Source organism: Vigna unguiculata, chromosome 9, assembly GCF_004118075.2.
Source record: "Vigna unguiculata cultivar IT97K-499-35 chromosome 9, ASM411807v1, whole genome shotgun sequence".
Taxonomy (NCBI): Eukaryota; Viridiplantae; Streptophyta; class Magnoliopsida; order Fabales; family Fabaceae; genus Vigna; species Vigna unguiculata.
This window is the reverse complement of record NC_040287.1, coordinates 17,177,942-17,199,261: the sequence shown is the minus strand read 5'-3', so window position 1 is coordinate 17,199,261 and position 21,320 is coordinate 17,177,942.

The window sequence follows — 21,320 nt, the reverse complement described above, 5'->3', positions numbered from 1 at the left end:
ACAACTAAAAGGTTTTGCAGTCAAAGGTAAAGAAAATTTTGTTTGCAGATTGAGAAAGAGCTTCTGTGGGCTTAAATAAGCTCCAAGAAAATGGAATAGAAAATGTAATTCCTTCATGATGGATCACGTGTATGATAAAACTTCTTCTGATCATTGTGTTTTTGTGAAGAAATTTCCTAATGGAAAATATATTATTCTCTTGCTCTATGTTGATGGCATGTTGATTGTTGGTCATGATAAAAATGACATTCAAAGTCTTAAAAGAGAGTTGAGCAAGATATTTGCAATGAAGGATTTGAGTCCTGCAAAACAAATCCTTGACATGAAAATTGTTCGTGACAGAAAGAATGGAAAATTGTGGTTAAGCCCAATCTGCATCAACGAGTTTCCAACACTCCAACGCTTCCAGCCATATTCTTTCCAGACTGCACACGTAAGAACTTTTCTGCTAGGGTTTCTTATGAAACATTAGCCTTTTACTCACGCGTGTTCCAACAGTCACAATTAAGGTTCTTCCACCTGTCGCTAGGGTGCATCCTTCAATCCTTCACGCGTCCCACACTTGCCCTTCTCTATGCACCCATTTCCCGTTAGGATTCTTGTACATGGCCTCGTTGCCGTTAGATCCTTTCTTCTCTCCCTCCATTCTTTTGTGGTTTCCTTTCTTCTATAAAAGGTGAACCATTGTTTGTAATCAGTAGTTGAGATGAATGTTAAAACTTGGTTGAGAACACTCCCCTTTCATCTCTGCTCAAACCCTAAACCCTAGATTAGGTTTCACCTCATCGGGTTTACCAATCCAGTGAGAGGCCTGAGAGATTCGAGTGTTCACTTCAATAACTGATCTTCCGCTGCATTTTCCCGTCGATTCCGCCGAACAATCAACGTTTGGAGGCCGTCTCTGTCGAACGGAGTACATTTCCGCTGATCAATGGTGCCGACGACCTCATCAAGTGGTATCAGAGCCACTCGATCTCGGAGGTCTTCAAAGCTAAGTATTCCAGCCTTATATCTGCTATTTTCTTCTTCGTTGTTTGCGTTTTGTCTTGTTCATACTATGCTTGCGTTTAGCGTTTGATTTGTTGCTTCGCTGTGATTGAATATGTGCTGAAAAGAGCATTGGCAAGCTATGAAATGGATATTTTGGTATCTCAAAGGTACTTTTAGAGTTTGTTTATACTTTGGATGTGGTAATCCTATATTGAATGGTTATACAGATGTAACCATGGCTGGTGATGTGGATTCTAGAAAATCTACTTTTGGCTATATGATGACTTTTGTAAGGGCAGCAGTATCATGGCAATCTAGACTATAAAAATATGTTGCTTTATCTTCTATAGAGGTAGAATATATTGTTGTTACAGAAGCTGCTAAGGAGCTCTTGTGGCTGTAAAAATTCCTACAAGAGTTGGGATTATCACAAGAAAAATATGTTTTTGTATTGTGATAGTCAAAGTGCAATCCATCTCATTCAAGGTCGAAGCATATTAAAATCCGATTGTTAAGACTCTAACAAGTGTATCAGGTCGTGCAAGTAGTAACCGGTAAGACTGGGATATTGTTTCCCAAGAGACTCGTGTATACTAAATAATCGCGAAATTAATAATTAATTTAAACTAAAACATAAATCCACAATTTGGGTTTTTGTGTGCTAGAAAGTAAATATTACATAAACAAGTAAAAAGGTGAACTTGGATATTCGAAACTCTAGAAAATGGAAAACACTAGAAATGAAATACATTGAAATTGTTGGGGTTAGATTTCACCGACTTCACTATCATGCATATAAAACACTAAAACTATTCTCCATTAAATTACTAATGTCAACCCACAAGTCTACTCAAATCCTAATCCCTTAGTTGAATGAGCCTAGGTTTCCTTATTAAAGGTCAATTCCTTCAATCCCTAAATAAGCAAACCCACTTTATGCACTAGGGTTTAAGAAAACTAATGGGTCAAGCTCCATTCCTAGATACAAGTTCCATTAGGGATCTTGTTCAAATTCTAGGTTTCAAGAGATATTTTCCAATACCTAATGACCCAAATTTCATGCAATGGATGCTTAAAACAATTCATTCTTTAAATAAAGAAACAAGGATACTAGCAATTAATGGAAGAAGCATATATATATATATATATATATATATATATATATATATATATATATATATATATATATATATATATATATATATATATATATATATATATATATTTTCAAATCATCCACAAAGACATGAGAAAATTCACTAGTTACATCTAACCCCAACAAAATGGGTTTAGCTCTTGATTGTCATGGAGAGCCCAAGCTTAATAAAGGGAATTGGAAGAGGGAGGAGATACTGTAAGACCTGGGAAAAATTAATTAATTAAATAATTAATTAATTAATAAATGCGGGTAGAAGGCGCCTTTATGGCATTAATTATTGTTTTATGTGACGTGGAAAAGTGTTAGCTCATGTGGTTGAGAGTACTTTGATTGTGTGAGAGGACTTGGGTTTGAGTCATATGTATGCCAATTATGTGTTGTAGGGTTTATTTATTATTTTGTTTTGGTAATGAAATTGTGAATGGTGAGTGATAGTATAATCATAAGATTATAATGGTTAGCACCAAATGTGATTTGGCATAGTGGTTATGCTTTGTTCTTATGAGTGGAAGGTCACGGGTTCAAATCTTGATGGGTATAGGGTAAGCTTTATTTTTGCTAACTATTATTTGTGGTATGAATGTGGAAAGGTAGAGAGAACCTAGCAGAATGGGGTAGCCAAGAGGGTTGGGAAAAACCACCAAATAATTAACATTAAAGAGGAATTAAAACCCACAAAGCCAAATTCGTTTTATTTTTAAAAACCATCTTAAAGGCACCTATAAAAGCCAAAATTTAGGTAAAGGGAAGGGTTTTGGCATTGTGGTGAACTGCTATAGAGAGAAGCACGAATTTGAGAGTGTGAGTGGAGTTTTGGGTGTGCAAGGACTGAAGGAAGAGGGAGATTGTGAATCAAGGTTTATGTCTTCTCAATTTTGATCACTAATTCCAGGTTAGGGGTGCTGACCTTTGTGTATGTAAATTACTTGAATTAGGTATGGTCCTGTGGAACTGTTATCCTCAATTGATTCTGTATGCTTGTGGAAATTCATGATAATCCTAATGTGATTGGGAATTTGGGGATAATTGATGTTGCTGTAGAGTCTTGCATATTTTGGGTGTCAAAAATGAGGGTTTTGGGTAATGTAAGTGTGAATTGTGCTTTAAACTGGGATTATTAGGATTATTTCAGGTCTGAATTATGTGTACATGTTTGGTGTATGATTCTCCATTGTTGGCATGAATTGGAATGTGGTTTAGGTATTGTTCCTGCAGAGAACAAATAAGATAAGTTAGGCACAAACGTCACCTTACCACGTAGTCCGCTATCTCCTTAGTTGGCCTCTTCCCGGTCGATACATGTCAGCTTGAACCCATGAGGGGTTACCTGCAGAAGAGTCTCCAAAGCTCAAGTAAGTCAAAGCTCTTAGAGAGTCAAATCAGTGATTAATGAATGCGTACCTTTAAATGATGGGGTCCACGCGTATTTATAGAGCATTAATGACTTTTGACCATTTCACGGGCCGGGCCTTGAGTTGGGCTCTAAGTGGGACTTGCGAGTGGGCCAGGGCCCAAACCCACGCCCTTAGGATTTATTGAATGTGGAGGTTCCATCATACTGAGTGTGTTTAAGTGGTCGGCCTAGGTTGTAACCTTACTAGGTATGCTCGAGTAGTCGGTCCAGACCGCCTACTTGACTTGATGGCTTATGTTGGTGACATGAGGTGCAGGTTGTCCTCTTAGACATTTATTTTAGGTTAAAACCGGTATAAGTTAGGTTAACTCGGCCTAGGTTGGATACTTGGCGGTCTTGATATGCACATTATTCACTTATTTGGTCGAGAGTGGCTAGGTATGGTACACCAGTCCTCCAGCCTTGTCCGATATGAGTTGTCGGTCAAGGATGATATGTGTTGATAAGCTAGTGGAACCGGCTAGGTGTGATACACCAGTCCCCCAACCTTTAAGTGTGGTGAACAGTGTTAAGGCTAAAAAAGGTGATAACCGTCAGAGGGTAGTGAAGGGACGTCAGTGGTCAAATCAAAAAATTTTAGCGCCATCGTTTTGAAGTGTCATATCTCTTGCAATGATGGTGTTGATTGATTTGTGGTATGGTTTTGGCGGGAAAAGGTTCGTCGTTTGAGATTATTGGACTATAAATATGGGGTTGCAAACAGATGAGGGGTTACTTGTTTCATTTGTGAATTCTGAATTTAGAGACCTTATGCGCATAAAAGTGCCCGACTAGTCCTCAATTTTGACCGACATCTTCTCGTAAAAAATGAAATCAGGTATGTCCAGTAGTGGTAGCGTGTCTTCGTCTAGTAGTAGTGAAAGTACTGAGTCAGATAGAAGTAAGGATAGGCGACTTGGCGGAGAGGGTACAAGTTCTGGAGCTGTTACAAGCGGGATGCCGATGGAAGTTGTGAGGGAGGTTCGAGAGGATCCTCCCGAAGAGTTGGAGGAGAGCAACTGGCCGGCGAAAGACGGGTATGGGTGGGTTGCTACTGATGTTCGTGATCAGTCATCTTTATTCAGGTGGTCTCGTTTGTTGAACTCTTGGCTGAACTGCACACCCGTTATGTCCAAGGGTGTCAGTGGAGACATTGTTTCGCTGGAGAGAGTGAGTGCCGTCGACCGGGTATGTCACGGTCAGGAGGGGGCTACCGAACAATTCTTCTACATGTATATGTGTCATTTTTCTCAGCTTAATGTGGGACTGCCCTTAGACGATTTCACCATGGGTGTGCTGTGGGCGTTGAATGTGGCACCTACCCAGCTACATCCTAATAGCTGGGCTTACTTGCAGGCCTTCCGCATTCTGTGCGAGTCCTTATATTTGGAGCCTAATCCCTATGCTTTCTTATATTTTTATGACACCAGACCTCGGAGGCCGGCTACTTGGCTCTCTTTAATCAGTCGTCCCAACATCAGCAGGCTGGATGCTTTCTCCCAATCTTTCAAACATTTCAAAGACGGGTACTTCAAAGTCGTCGTTAAGGAAGGGGGTAAATCTCATTTTTTGAATGCGGACGGGACCACCAAGTTTCCCTTTAGCTGGACCAACAATCCTTCTGGATATAAAGACATGGGAGTGGAGGAGTTGTCGGCTGGTGACAAGGAGGTGGTGGGGATGTTGTTGAAGTTTGTGGATAAGTTGCCCACTAAGGGCTTAGTTAGGGTTTATAATTCGGTGCATCCGATAATAGATATTGAAGGTATCTGTTTATTACTTAAGCTGTGTTAATAATGCTAAGTTGTTTTGATCCGAGTCGTGATATGTTATTGCAGGGCATATGGCGTAATCTGGCAAGAAGAATCTGGCGCTCTTTTAATCATTGAGGAAAGAAATGGCCGCTAAGGCCAAGGCGGCTGGGAAAGCTGATGTTCCCAACCTGCAGGAATCGGTGGTGGAGGTGCACGTACATGGCGGGACGAAAAGGAAGGCTGAGCTTCCGCCTCGACCTGGGAAAGGCAAAGATGTGAAGAAGATAAGGGCAGCTCTTCTTGGGACGACTAGCGGGGCGGGGTCGGCTAGCGGGGAGAAGGGGCATGAAGCCGGGTTGATCGAGTTGCCGGAGATATCGGTTAGGAAGGATATCTCGATCGACCTCCCGGATACCGTTGTTAACTCTATCAATAATATGGACGTGGATCATATTGTGAGAACCATGGTAGAGTTTGGGAGCAAGGCCTTAGTCCTGAGTCGGCGTGTGGGGTCTCTTTATAGAAGGGAAGTAAAGGAGGTTGGGGAGTTGCAAGGTAAGGTGGACAGGCTGGAGGAGGAGAAGGCGGTCTTGGAAAAGGAGAAAGAAGGCTGGGAAGCAGAAAGGAAAAGGCTGGCAACATGGAAGGTGCGTTGCTTGGATTCTGAGGATAAACTGAATAAGCGTATAAGGGAGCTGGAGGAAGATTATGAGGACTTAAAGGATAAGTATGATGAGGCTGTTGGGGAACTTGATGATCTGAAGAACATCGTCATCCAGGAGCATATCAATGGTTTTGAGAAGGGGTTGCGGCAGGCGGCCTTCTTCCATCCAGATGTAGACGTCTCGGATTCAAGGTTCGATGTAGATAAGGACATAGTTGATGGAAAGTTGGTGAGGGAGGATGTGGGGGATGCTGAGGAGGTGGAGGAGAAGGCGACAGAGGGGGGGAAGAAAGCGGATGAGGATGCAGAGGTGGGCCATGATTTAGCAGAATAGGACATTGATTTTTCAAATTTGTGAAAGTATTATTGAGCCTATGTCTGTATTATTTGGTACAATATGTTCGATGCGTTGGTACATTTCTTTGCGTTCATGCTTAATGCGATTAGTTTCTATATGTTATTGTGTATATCGAATTTTGACGACTTGTGGTGTATGTTATGGACGGCGTAAGCGATTGTATGTTTAAGGGTGTTCGACCCAGGCCGCTTACTTGGGGTAAGGGTGGGGAACTTAAACGAATTAACCAAAAGTAAAGGGTGTTCGACCTAGGCCGCTTACTTGGGGTAAGGGTGGGGAAGTTAAACGAATTAACCAAAAGTAAAGGGTGTTCGACCCAGGCCGCTTACTTGGGATAAGGGTGCAGAACTTAAACGAATTAACCAAAAGTAAATGGTGTTCGACCTAGGCCGCTTACTTGGGGTAAGGGTGGGGAACTTAAACGAATTAACCAAAACTAAAGGGTGTTTGACCCAGGCCGCTTACTTGGGGTAAGGGTGGAGAACTTAAACGAATTAACCAAAACTAAAGGGTGTTCGACCCAGGCCGCTTACTTGGGGTAAGGGTGGAGAACTTAAACGAATTAACCAAAAGTAAAGGGCAGAGAGTCATAAAGTAGGGAACCCTTCTTTTTATTTATTGAATAGGGGTGCCTCGTTAAAACCTCCTTGGCCAAAACCCTCATCAGGGAAAAAAGACCAAGTGAGGAAAAAGAGTACACCCGGGGTTACAAGTATTGGTTCAATTACAATATACATTTAGCTGTAGTAGAATTTGAGGTGGGATACATTCCATGTGTTGGGGATCTCGTCCCCAGATAACTGTTCCAAGCGATAAGCCCCTCCTCCTGCATCCTCTGGTATGCGGTACGGGCCGTCCCAATTGGCGGAGAACTTGTCATCCTTCTTTCTAGCACTGCTGGCCATTCTCCACACCAGGTCCCCGATAACAAATGATCGTGGGTGTAGATTTGCGTTATATTTCCTTGCAGCTCGCTGTTTGGCAGCTAGATTACGTATTTGGGCTTTTTCTCTGAGTTCGGGTAGGAGGTCGAGATGTAAGGCCATGTTTTGGTTGTTGTGGGTTGGGTCGTATAGTTCTCGGCACAGGGATGGTTCGCCAATTTCTACCGGTATCATGGTGTCTGCGCCGTAGACTAGGCTGAATGGGGATTCGTTTGTTGAAGTTTGGGGGTGCATCTGTAAGCCCATAGTACTTCTATCAATTCTTCAGGCCATCGGCCTTTTGCGGTATCCAACCTCTTGCGCAGCTCCACGAGGATAGCTTTATTTGTTGCCTCTGCTTGCCCATTGGTTTGTGGATGCTCTATAGAGCTCGTTATGTGCTTGATGCCTAGGCCGGTGTAGAACTTGGCTAGCTCTTTGTCGATAAATTGTCGGCCATTGTCGGTTATAATGGTATGTGGTACACCGTATCTGCATACAATGTCCTTCCACACGAACTGCTGGACTTGTTGGACCGTGATGGTGGTTAGCGGCTTGGCCTCGATCCATTTGGTAAAATAATCAACGGCTACTATGAGGAATTTTACTTGCCCCTTGCCGGGTGAGAAGGGACCGAGGATGTCCATTCCCCACTTAGCGAATGGCCATGGGGATAGTATGTGGTGTAGTTGTTCCTGTTTCTGATGAATAAGGTTGTCGTGCTTCTGGCAAGGCTTGCACTTCTTGACATGATCCTGGCAGTCTACTTCTATAGTGGGCCAGAAGTATCCGACTCTGAGAACTCTTGTAGCCATGGTGCGTGCGCCTGAATGATAACCACAAATTCCTTCGTGTAGTTCTTTGATGATATATTGGGCTTGCTCTGCTGTGACACATTTAAGTAGGGGTTGGCCGTATCCGCGTTTGTAGAGGTCATCGCCTATCATGGTGTATCTAGCGGCTTTAGCCGGCCAAGCTTTGTCTGCGTCGAGGGGGGGGGGGTTGCCGGTTTTAAGGTATTGAATATAGGGGGTGGTCCAGTTTTGGGTTTGGGAGGGGGTGACGTTGTTTGTTGGGGTGTGGGATAATGTTTGGCAAGTGTGTGTGATGAAAGGTGTGGAGAGTGTTTGCTATAGTAGGGATCGATTACGGTTTCTGAGTTTGGTGCTGGCTAACTTGGAAAGGATGTCGGCCTTGACGTTTTCGGTTCTCGGGATGTGTTCGACGCAGACTTGTTCGAAGGCAGATTGAATAATTGCACGGACCAGATGGTAATACTGTTGGAGGATGGGGTCCTTGATTTGGAATTCATCATTTAGATGACCTACAGTCAGTTTGGAGTCGGTTTTGCATGTTAACTTCTTCACGCCTACTTCACGGGCTAGGGAAAGGTCGACGAGGATAGCTTCGTACTTGGCTTGGTTATTTGATGTTTTGAAAGCAAAGTGAAGGGATTTCTCGATGAGGATGTCATTGGGGCCTTCTAAGACGATGCCAGCTCCGGCACCCCTTGGGTTTGAGGAGCCATCTACATGAAGCGTCCATTGGTCCTCAACAGGTGTTTGTTGCAGGTCATTGACGAAGTCTAAGAGACAGTAGGCTTTGATGGGGCCGTGGTTCATAGCGGATGTTGAATTCTAACAGTTCCACGGCCCATGATGACATGCGTCCGGCTAGATCCGGCTTCTGTAATATTTTTTGGATTGGGTAGTCGGCCTTGATGGTTATGGTGTGGTTTTGGAAATATGGGCGTAGGCGGCGTGCTGCATGGACCAAGGATAGGGCTAGTTTTTCTACCATCTGATACCTGGTTTCAGGGTCTTGTAGTGTTCTGCTCATAAAATACACAAGATGTTGTGTGCCCTCGACCTCTTGAACAAGGGCTGCGCTGACAGTATAGTCGGTGGCCGTGATGTATACCAGCAGGGGTTGGCTGGTGTCTGGTTTGTGGAGGATGGGGGGTGAGGTTAGTGTTGTTTTAAGTTTTTGGAAGATTTGTTCACATTCATCAGTCCACGTGAACCGGGCAGACTTCTTTAGGAGCTGGATTATGGGTTGAGTTTGTTCCGCTAGCTTGGGTAGGAAGCGAGAAATGGCCGTGAGGCGGCCGATTAGGCGTTGGACCTCTTTGACAGTAGTAGGGCTGCGCATTTCGATGATAGCCTTGCATTTTTCAGGGTTAGCCTCTATGCCGCATTGGGTTAGCATGAAACCAAGGAATTTACCCCGGTCGACGCCGAATACGCATTTCTCGGGGTTTAGGCGGAGGTTATATTGACGCTGCGCGGAGAACACTGCCGCCAGGTCTTCAGCGTGTTGGTGATGGCTCGGGAACTTGACAACCATGTCATCAACGTATACTTTGACACAATGTCCTGTGAGGTGGCTGAAGACCTTGTCCATTAGTCATTGGTAAGTTGCCCCGGCGTTTTTGAGACCAAAGGGCATGACCCTATAGAAGTAGTTGGCGTCGTCCGTGATGAAGGCGGTCTTATGCATATCTGCTGTGGCCATGGGAATTTGGTTATAACCTGAATATGCATCCAAAAAGCTAAGCACCTTGTTTCCTGCCGCGCCGTCTACGAGTCGATCGATGTTGGGTAGGGGATAGGCGTCGCGAGGGCAAGCCTTATTCAGATCCGTGTAGTTTACGCACATCCGCCATTTCCCATTGGCTTTCTTCACCAAGACAACGTTAGAAAGCCAAGTTGTGTACTGAGCTTCTTCTATAAATCCTGCGCTCAATAACTTGTCGGCCTCCACCTTGGCCGCTTGTCAGCGTTCCTCCCCAAGTTTCCGCTTTTTCTAGGATACGTAGTGGGCTTCTTTATATATGGACAGCTTGTGTGATGCCACCTGGGGATCTACTCCAGGGAGGTCGGTGGCTGACCAGGCGAAAAGATCTGTGTTGTTGATGAGGATGGGTGTGATTGTGGCACGCTCGTCAGAATTTAAACCGGTGCCTAAGTTGATGGAGTGGCCATTGGGTAGCTCCAGAGGAATGGTGTCCTCGACTGGTTTGAGGCGGATATCTCGGCCTATTCTGGGGTCGAGGTCTTCGCCGGATAGGGCTATGCTGTAACCAGGGGGTCGTTCGATATGGTTGGTTTGTTGGATTGGGAGTTGTGGTCTTAAGCTCGCCATGTAGCACTCGCGTGTCAAGCGCTGGTCACACTGTATGGTTAGGATGTCGCCGGATGGGGCAGGGAACTTCATGGCCAGGTGAGGGGTAGAGACGACTGCGCCAAGTGTATTGAGGGAAGTACGGCCCAGAAGTATGTTGTAAGATGTTGGCGCATCGACAATAAGGAAGCGGATTGGGATGGTTTTGGTTTGGGTTCCGTCCCGAAAGACGGTGTGGAGGTCTATGTAGCCCCGGGTGGATACTCGTTCGCCGGAAAAACCGTATATGGGCTCATCATATGGGATCATGGCGACGACAGGAAGTTATAATTTTTGGTAGGTGGCCCAGTAGAGGATGTCAACTGAGTTGCCTTGATTGACAAGGACTTTCTTAACAGCATAATTTTCAACCTCGATGGTGATGACCATGTTCCGCTTCCAGGAGCAGCCTCTATCCTGTTGAGGTGAGGCCTTTGACTCCGCTTGCCTCTACTTTTCATGTCAAGCGTACAAGTGTAGTTTAGTGGGATTGACTTCTAAAGACAGGAATTCTTTTTCATCTCCTCGGGCAAGACCCTGGGGTCATCTTGTTGGTGGTCGAGGCCGTGGAAGTCGTCATCTGTAAATACGATTGGGGGCATACGACGTCTGTAAGTGGGAATGGGTGATATGGTTGATGGATTGTATATGGCGGAGGTGTCTCTTTCTGGCGGACGAGGTGGAGCCTCCACTTGCGAAGCCACCAGAGATAGTGTTAATAGTTCCTCGTAAGGGGGGGTCGGCAGGGGTGATGTCGGTGCGGGCGGGCTCTGGTTGTTGACTGTTGGGTTGGGTGGGGTGGCTATTGTGATGGGAGTCATTTGGTTGACGTCTGTGGTCGGGTCGTGGGGGGTGGCGGGATCGGGAGGAGGAGGAATGGTCGTCCCTTCGGATGAAGCGACGAAAGTGGCCAGCACGGACCAGTTCTTCTATTTTATCCTGGAGTGCTTTGCACTCCTCCATAGTGTGACCATGGTTGCGGTGGTAGCGGTAATATTTGGTCATGTTGGCGTTGGGAGGTGTGGTCATCTTGCGCGGTGGAGGGATTAAATCGGCTTGGAGGGCTTCGTCTAGGATGCGGGAGCGGGCTACTGTGAGGGGGGCGTATCTGGTGAAGCGAGGTTGGCGGGGTTCGCGTGGGCGGGTATCAGGGCGTGGGTGAGGTTGTGGGGTGGGGTGGGGTTGGGGGTAGGGTTTGAGGTGTTGGCGGCATAGTCGTTGCAGAATTTGGTGTGAAGGGTTTGCATTTCCTCCATGCGGACGTAGTTGACTGCACGTAGCTTGAGTTCGTGCATGGAGGTGGGTGGGTGGAGGTAGACGTTGTTGGCAAAGGGGTCGGGTTGTAGGGTAAGAGTCATACATTGGAGTATCATCTCTTGGTTGAGGTGTGGTGTACGAAGGGCGGCCTTACTGAAGCGATCAATGAACGTTCTGAGTGGTTCGTTGGGTTCCTATCTGATACCCAGTAGGCATATGGTGGTGGTTTGATGTGGGCGGCTTCCAACGAAATGGGTGGAGAACATGTGGGAAAGGGTGTCGAAACTATCAATTGAGTAGGGTGGGAGGGTGGTGAACCATTCTAGGGCAGGGCCTTTAAGGGTGGTGGGGAAAGCTTTGCAAAAGACTGCGTCTTGGGATGTGTATAGGGCGACATGAGTGATGTAGACTTTCAGGTGTTCATCAGGGTCGGTTTCGTCGGTATAGCGATCCAGGTTGAATGGTTCCCACTGGGCTGGGAGAGGGGTGTTGGCGATAAAATCCGTGAATGGATGGCGGCGTCTAGGCTGGTGGGGGTGGGGCATGTGGGGTGGGGGTGGGTTGATCATAGTAGGAAAGTTGGAGGTGATGTTGTGAGGAGGAATGTAGGTTGTGGGAAAATATTGTGGGTTGTAAGGTGGGATATGTGTGGTATGGAGGGCGGTGGGTATGTTGCAGGGGGCGTGGGTGGTGGGGATGGTGGGGGCGGGAGTTGGGGGTGCGATGAGCCTCGGTTGTCCGGATGAAAAGTGATGGGGATGTGTAGAAGTAACGGGTGTTTGTTGGGTGGTGGTGAAGGTGTGGGGGGTGGGATTGTATTCACTTTCTTCCTCTGTGGGCTGGAATGTCGGGGACTTCACAGCTTTAGAGGTGTCTTTGGCTTTTCCCTTCAGGTTGGGATCCGCCTCGATCCTTCGCCTGAGGCGAGAGTTCTCTTGTCTCAACGCCTCCATTTCTTCAGCACTACGCTTCTTCAAGTCTGTGAGTTCTTGTTGCATCTTTGCCTGGCCGTCTAGGATGGCGGCCAAGTCAGGGGTGATGCTGGGAGGTCCAGAGGGACCAGCGTCCGCTTGCTTGTTCGCTCCAACTCTACTGCGGGTAGAAACCATCTTCAGAGAAAAAACAGGTACGAAAGGTGTTCGTCTCATGCCCTACGATGGGTGCCAATTGTTCCTGCTGAGAACAAATAAGATAGGTTAGGCACAAGCGTCACCTTACCACGTAGTCTGCTATCTCCTTAGTTGGCCTCTTCCCGGTCGATACATGTCAGCTTGAACCCAAGAGGGGTTACCTGCAGAAGAGTCTCCAAAGCTCAAGTAAGTCAAAGCTCTTAGAGAGTCAAATCAGTGATTAATGAATGTGTACCTTTAAATGATAGGGTCCACGCGTATTTATAGAGCATTAATGACTTTTGACCATTTCACGGGTCGGGCCTTGACTTGGGCTCTAAGTGGGGCTTGCGAGTGGGCCAGGGCCCAAACCTAGGCCCTTAAGATTTATTGAATGTGGAGGTTCCATCATACTGAGTGTGTTTAAGTGGTCGGCCTAGGCTGTAACCTTACTAGGTATGCTCGAGTAGTCGGTCCAGACCGCCTACTTGCCTTGATGGCTTATGTTGGTGACATGAGGTGCAGGTTGTCCTCTTAGACATTTATTTTAGGTTAAAACCGGTATAAGTTAGGTTAACCCGGCCTAGGTTGGATACTTGGCGGTCTCGATATGCACATTATTCACTTATTTGGTCGAGAGTGGCTAGGTACGGTACATGTATGGTTTCAGATAGTTTGTGTGCGAAAACAGAGGGAAACTCTGCAAGTCTCGCCCAAGCGAGGTTATCTCGTCTAAGCGAGAATTGTAGAACCTCGTTTTTGGCTCTGTATTGTGCTTCTTGCCTAGGCGAATGGTTCCTGGTTTGAGCGACGGACACTCTCGCTTAGGCGAGAGTGGCTCGTCTAAGCGAGGTCGCAAGGAAGTGTGCGCGTGTTGAGCGCGACTTCTCGTTCGGGCGAGGAGTTTAGTATGTTGAGCGAGCCTAGTCTCGCTCAGGCGAGACGACTTTGCCTAAGCGGGATATTGTGGTCATGTGTGATGTTTTTGCATGATTTGTAGCTCAGGCGAGATTGATTTGAGTGTTTGGGCGAGAGATGATCTCGCCTAAGCGAGATAACGTGCTATGGTCATTCTTTAAGCTCGCTTAGGTGAGGTGAGCTAGCCTAAGCGAGGCTGATGGCTTAGCTTGGGCGAATGTCCTTGGCTTAAGCGAGTTTATGCGAGTTACTATGTTTTTATGTGCTTGTGAGTGTGTTTTTGGCTGTTTTATCCTAAGGATATGATAAAGGATTATCTTGTTCCTTTTTAAGATGATTGAATATGGTGTGAGTTGATTAAGAAAGCTAAGTGAAATCCCCACTAGACATTAAGATAGCAAGCTATCTAGATGTGAACGTTCCTTTCACCAAGCTCAAGAGAAGAAGATGATGGATTGATTCAAAACAAAAAGGAAATGGAAAGCACTAAACCATAGAAAACCAAGAACAATTAGAGGAAGAAGAAAACATAAAAGGGAAAGGAAAGAAATGGTAAAAATGTGAGAAGCACGCCACTACAAGGCTAGGCTAGAAGCCATGGCAACCTTGAAGACGAGTGGATGTGTGTCGCCACTTACTATGCAAGATAAGGCTTAAAAGTATTCACTCCCTAGGGAGGAAACTCTCACAAATGGTTTAGACCAAGAATGTGTCTCATATGTCTCCAAAAAGTGGCCAAAGTGTGCTAAAAACAAAGGAGACCAAAGGTACATAGGTACACTTGCTTTATGTCTTTTACTTTATGCTTTATGCCTTTGCTTTACTCTCTCCTCCACATCATTTATGCTCCCCAATCACCATGCGCCACCTAGCATTGCTTTCTTACTCCTAATTAACCTACAAAGAAAATAAACATAGATTAGCATGTTGGCTTAAGTAAAGTCAATTATAGTCAACAAGTCAAACCTAGTCAAAGGTCAACAAGTCAACTAAAGTTGATTCAACTAAGTCAACTTAGGGAATCAAAAATAACAAACACAAATGAAAGGGATGAAGGATTAGTGAACTTCCTTTCTAAACATGCTTAGGCTTCTTAAGCATGTGCCTCCATCCTTGGTTGGGGTCAATCCTTCATCAGGATAGGATGTATATGCATGTGGTGTGGTGTTTGGGCTTGAAGGACTAAGTCCAATAGGGGTTTGGGATGTGCTCGGTGGTTGGACACATGATGGGCATGGAACCGGTTGATTATGTCGGCTACTAATGGGCGAGGAGTCCTTAGTATGGTGATTGCATGTGTCGGGCGCGCGATGGGCAAGGAATTGTGATGTTTCCGTGCGTGCCAAGGTCCAAGTTATGAGGCTTGGATGTTTTTACTACAAGAGAGGAGTCTGTAGGGCAAGACTATGAGCGGGATAGGCTCATAGGGTTGGACCACGAATGAGTTAGTTTCGTGGGAGCACAGGGAAGTCCCAAGACCTAGTTCATGCATATGACTCATGAAGGACTATGAGGTAATGGTTGCGTGATTTGGAAAGTATGAGAATTTTCATTATGTTATTTTGGGTTGGGAAACATATTTATTTCATAAAAATCTGTTTATATTTTTATTGTGCATAGCTCACCCTATTTGTGTGTATGGCGATGATCAGATAATTTGTTATCCGGGAGCAGATGATGTGACAGGTGAGCCAAGAGATGCTTAGAGACGAAGAGCATGGGCTACTTGGGTTTTTGAAGCATTTTTATTTTTGGTTTTTTATGTAACTTTAATATTGTTGGACTATGTTAATTTTTGTACAGAACGATAGTGAACTTGTGAATTATATTACAGTTACTATCTTTGTTTTAAATTTCCTACGCTTTTGGGAAATAGTTTATATTCAATGCGGTATTTATTTTAATTGGAATTTTACTTATTAAATATTAGTAATATTCCTTAGGGATGTTACAGATACAAAGAGGAAGAAGGGATAGTTCCCACTAGCCCTAACAGACCTCCAAGCGCTCCAAAATGTGTTGCTCGAGCTCCTAATTGTCCAAGATGAGTTTCCCCTCACGAAAACAAAAGATAAAGGGCCAACTTGCCATATCAGCGAAAATGGCCCCTAGCAGAAGCCTCCCATCGCAAGGTGCAAGCAAAGAAGAACAAAGAATGAAGTCCTGTCGCAAGGTGCAAGCAAAGAAGAACAAAGAATGAAGTCCTGTAGGAGTCGTCCGGCGGTGTCTAGATGCCGCCAAACAGTGGTTACTGGAACACTTTGACACCTAGTGTTGGATTGTCAGGTTGGCGCTTGGCATTGTTGTTGGACTGTCAGGCGGTGTCTGTTGCATCCTCTTTATAACATTTGGCTGGGTTTTTGGAACAAAGCTTCCAATATACAAAAAAGGCATAAAAATGGGGATTAATGGTACAATTATATCAATGTAACCCAAAATGTGTTTATTTACAAAAACAAAGTAAAATTTGATGATTAAGTAGGTTGAAAGCTATGGAAGAGTTGATTTTGCTAATAAAATGCAACTTAGATAATGGTAAAAATTAACATTATCAACTCCCCCAAACATAGAACCTTGCTTGCCCTCAAGCAAAAGGTAACTTGGCACAATAAGAAATTAATTCAACTATGATCTCCAAACTTAGAAAAAATCCACAAAATCAATTCAGATATCATTCATGCATTCTCTTCTTTGAAAATATCTTAAACAAAGAAAAATTGTTGTTAAGTTTCAACTGTGGTGCCCACAAAATAGGAAAACCACATAGTGTCAACAAAAGCTTTTGAAAGATCAACAATCATGGCAAAAAGTGCAATTCACGATCAACTCCTAGAACCTCCTCTCACTGGAATAAGTGTTTCACTCAAGTTGACTAGTGTATAAGGATGTGTGTTTTTCTCTCTAGTCATCATAATTTCCACACAATTCAACTTTGTTATTTGTTTCCACAAAGCTAACAACATTCACAAACATGTTAACATCACAAGGACTTTTAGCGGTAGTAATGTGGCTAGGCTAATAAGGAAAATTGGTTTTTCTAGATAACAAAGGTACATTGAGCAAAAAGAACAAGTAGATCAAGTCATGGTGTAACATTCTATTCATTTTTCTAGTAGTACCAAACACACCCAAATGCCATCTTGCCTCCAAAGTATTCATTTATTCACAACACTTTTTTTAATGGAATGTACATCCATTCATGAACCACCAACATTTCAAGATTGTTCTTAATGTTTCCTCTTCTTTAGTAGTCTCCCCCAAACTTGAACCATGTTCCTACTTGAGTCACACTCATGACATGAAATTCTTGCTCTTTCAACTCAAAGTGAGGTAGTCAAGGGTTTTTCTTATAATAGGGCTCCAAGGATGAAGGGAATTTCAATTAAGTTCCAAGGATTGCACAAGAGTTCAAATTTAAAGCAAACTGGCTATTTGGTTCAGGCAAAATAATTGAGTCACAAAAAATGGCCTTGATCATATGTTCACATGCAAGTGATGAATCAACAAGGAAAATCAAGCAAAATCAAAAGTGCATCAAAAGTTACAAATTCTATCAAACAAGTTCAAGCACAACATCCCACATGGTTTGGCTCATGGGTTCTTGGAGTTTTCCACACTAACTCTAAACAAAAAGTGCAATTACTATTTCAGCAAAATGTGGCAACCACAAGTTTCTACTCAAAAACACCATTATCTCAAAAATTATCACTTCTAACAGCATGAGCAGCACAAATCATTATCATTAAAATGCAAAGTGTTTCAAGTCATGGATTCACAAGCATCATCTTTGTCAAATAAGTCAAGTCACAAAATTTCCTAACTACAATTGAAAACTAAAGACTGATATTTAAAAACATAAATCAAATAAGGATTATCCACAAAACAAGTCCTACAAAAGTGAGTCTCTCTCTCCAAGCCTAGCCATCATCCTCGCCCTCTCCATCTGGCTCCTCTTCCTCATCATCTCCGGACTAATCTCTAGCAGTTGTGGCTCCACCTCCCCGACAAAGGTGCCAAAAATTTGTTAAGACTCTGGCAAGTGTACCAGGTCGTTCAAGTAGTAACTGGTATGACCGAGATATCGTTTCCCAAGAGACTCGTTTATACTAAATAATTGCGCAATTAATAATTAATTTAAACTAAAGAATAAATCCATAATTTGGATTTTTGTGTGCTAGAAAGTAAATATTGCATAAACAAGTAAAAGGTGAACTTGGATATTTAAAACTCTAGAAAATGGAAAAGACTAGAAATGCAATGGATTGAAATTGTTGGGGTTAGATTTCACCGACTTCACTATCATGCATATAAATCACTAAAACTATTCTCCATTAAATTACTAATGTCAACCCACAAGTCTACTCAAACCCTAATCCCTTAGTTGAATGAGCCTAGGTTTCCTTATTAAGGGTCAATTCCTTCAATCCCTAATTAAGGAAACCTGCTTTATGCACTAGGGTTTAAGACAACAAATGGGTCAAACTCCATTCCTAGATACAAGTTCCATTAGGCATCTTGTTCCAATTCTAGGTTTCAAGAGATATTTTCCAATACCTAATGACCCAAATATCATGCAATGGATGGTTAAAACAGAGCAAGCTTTAAGTAAAGAAATAAGGATACTAGCAATTAATGGAAGAAGCATATATATATATATATATATATATATATATATATATATATATATATATATATATATTCAAATCATCCACAAAGACAAGAGAATTCAGTGGCTATATCTAACCCCAACAAAATGTGTTGAGCTCTTCATTGTCATGGAGAGCCCAAGCTTAATAAAGGGAATTGGAAGAGGGAGGGGATACAAAGAGGAAGAAGGGATAGTTCCCACTTTCCCTAGCAGACCTCCCAAGCACTCCAAAACATGTTGCCTAAGCTCCCAAATGTCCATAATGAGTTTCCCCTTGCGAAAAACAGGAGAAAAAGGGCTAAGTTGCCACATCAGCGACAATGGCACCTAGCAGAAGCCTCCCATCACCAGACGCAAGCAAAGGAGAACAATGAGTGAAGTCCTGCAAGAGTCACCCGACGGTGTCCAAATGTCGCCAAGCAGTGGTTACTAGAACACTCTAGCACCTGGCATTGAGCCTTTCTCGCCAGGTGCAAACTCCCTGGAATCAAGTTGGCGCCTGGCGCTATTGTTGGACGGTCAGACGATGTTTGTTGCATCCTCTTTATAACATTTTTTATTTTCTCGCTATTTCGGGTCACTCATTTGGATGGATTTTTGGAACAAAGCTTCCAATGTACAAAAAGACACAAAAATGGGGATTAGTGGTAAAATTATATCAATGTAACACAAAATGTGTTTATTTACAAAAACAAAGTAAAATTTGAGGATTAAGTAGGTTGAAAGCTATGGAAGAGTTGATTTTGCTAATAAAATGTAACAAAGAGAAAATCCATTATCACCGATATCATTGGATACGGGATGCATTAGAGACGAAGCAATTATTACTAGAGAAAATCCATACTGATAAGAATGGGTCATATATGATAACAAAGATCTCACCTACAAGAAAATATGCTATATGCAAGGAGAAAGCTAGTTTGGTTTACTATGACCCCAATTAATTGGTGAGGGGAAGTTTTGTCAGGTGGGTCACCAATTTATTGGGCCACATTGATTTAATTAAGAAAACTAAGAAGGGTGTATTTTTATATGGGCTGCCAACCCATTATGTAATTTAAATATGCAACCCTTGCATTAGGTTTGTTGTGAGAGAAAATAGAGTGAGAAACAAAGAGACAAAAGTTGTGAGTGCCTCTATTGAGAAAATAAAGAAGCCATAAGAGAGAGTGAAGGAGAAGAAAAGAGCAACAAGTTTATCCTGCGCAAGTCTGTATAGAGAAGCTAACTTGGAGAAAAAGTTGTATTCCTCTTCTCAAATATTGGGGTTCCCTCTATTGTTGATTAAAAGTACCCATTGGGGTTTGTTATTCACCTTGTATGTGAAGAGAATAGTGCTTTGTTGATCCTTCGAATTTCCAAGAGAACTTGTGGTGTACCCATTAATTTTTAGTAGTGGAGGATTTTACTAGACTAGGTCTCGTGGGTTTTTCCTCCTTATTGAGGTTTTCCCACATTAAAAGTTTTATGTTTGCTAATTCCTCCCTTCTCTGTTTTATGAATTTTATTATTTTGCATATTATTTATTTGTGGAAGATTTGATCTGGGTTTGTCTTCCGCTTGGTTATTTGTTAATTTTTAGATCTTCCCTCAACACTTAGCAACATCACTGATGATTATAACTCTTATTCAATCAATTAGTTTTTCATTATATTTTTCTTAAAACTTGTTTAGCTCAATGCACAACCATTTAGAGTGTGTTTGGATAGAGTATTTTAATGAAGTAATTTATTTTTTTGAAGAATTTAGATTGCTTTGTAATGAAATGCTTTGTTTGGATACAAAAATTAAAAAGCATTTCAAATGGAAGCATTTTTTTTAGAGATTTCAATAAGCTAAATTAGTAGAAATTCAAATACCCTCAAAATATGTGGAATTTGAAATTCTTCTCACTCAACCTCACATTCTAGATTCTTTGGTAGATCCGATGACACAAACGGGGCCGACGATTCAAACGGGTCCGACGACCCGAATAAGCTCAACAATCCACACAGGTCCGATGACCTAGATGGGCCTGACAACCCAAACGGGCCCGATGACCCAAATGGGTCTTACAACTTGAATGCGCTCGATGATCCAGACGGGCCCATCCGTTGACCCGGACAGGCCTGATGACACAAAATGGCCTGACGACTTGGACGAGGCAGACTATCCGGACAAGACCAATGATCTAATGGGCCCGACAATTCAGACGGGTCCGACGACCCGAACGGGCTCGACGATCCAGATGGGCCCGACGACCCGGATGAGCCTGACGACCTGAACGAGCCCTACGACACGGACTTCCCGACGATCCGAACGAGCCGTTCCAAACCTTCGGGCCCGATGACCCGGACAGGCCCAACAACCTGGACGAACCCTTCCAAACCATCAAGCCCGACGATCTAGACGGACCTGACGATATGGACGGTCCCGACAACACAGATGGGCCTGACGACTCGGACTGGTCAAACTATCTGGACGAGCCCGACGATCCAGATGGGCCCGACGGTTTGGAAGGCTCGTCCGAGTCGTGGCGTCTAGATCGTCGGGCTCGTCCAGGTCGTCGGGCCCTTCTTGATCATCGAGTTTCCAAATGTATCATGAACTCAAAATATAATTAAGCCTAAAAGAAATATTGTTAAAATTAAATTTTATCTCAATAAATTCAATTTTTTTTTTCCAAACAATAAATTGAAATGTAAGGTATTTTAATTTCCTTATCCAAACAAATTATTTAAAAAATGAATGAAATTTAATTGCAAGCAATTCAAATGCAAAACATTTCAATTTCTAAGCATTGTTGAAATGCTCCATCCAAACACAAGGTTAAGGTAAAATATGTATCCTGGTATAAACGTGTTACTGACTTTATTTAATGCAAAGCTTGTATTGGCATGACTCTATAACTGTAATTCAGAATGTCTTTGGTCTTTAATTCTTCTCAAGTACTCAAGAAATGTCTTAACCACTTTCCCATGTTTATCACCATGGTTTGTTTATTAT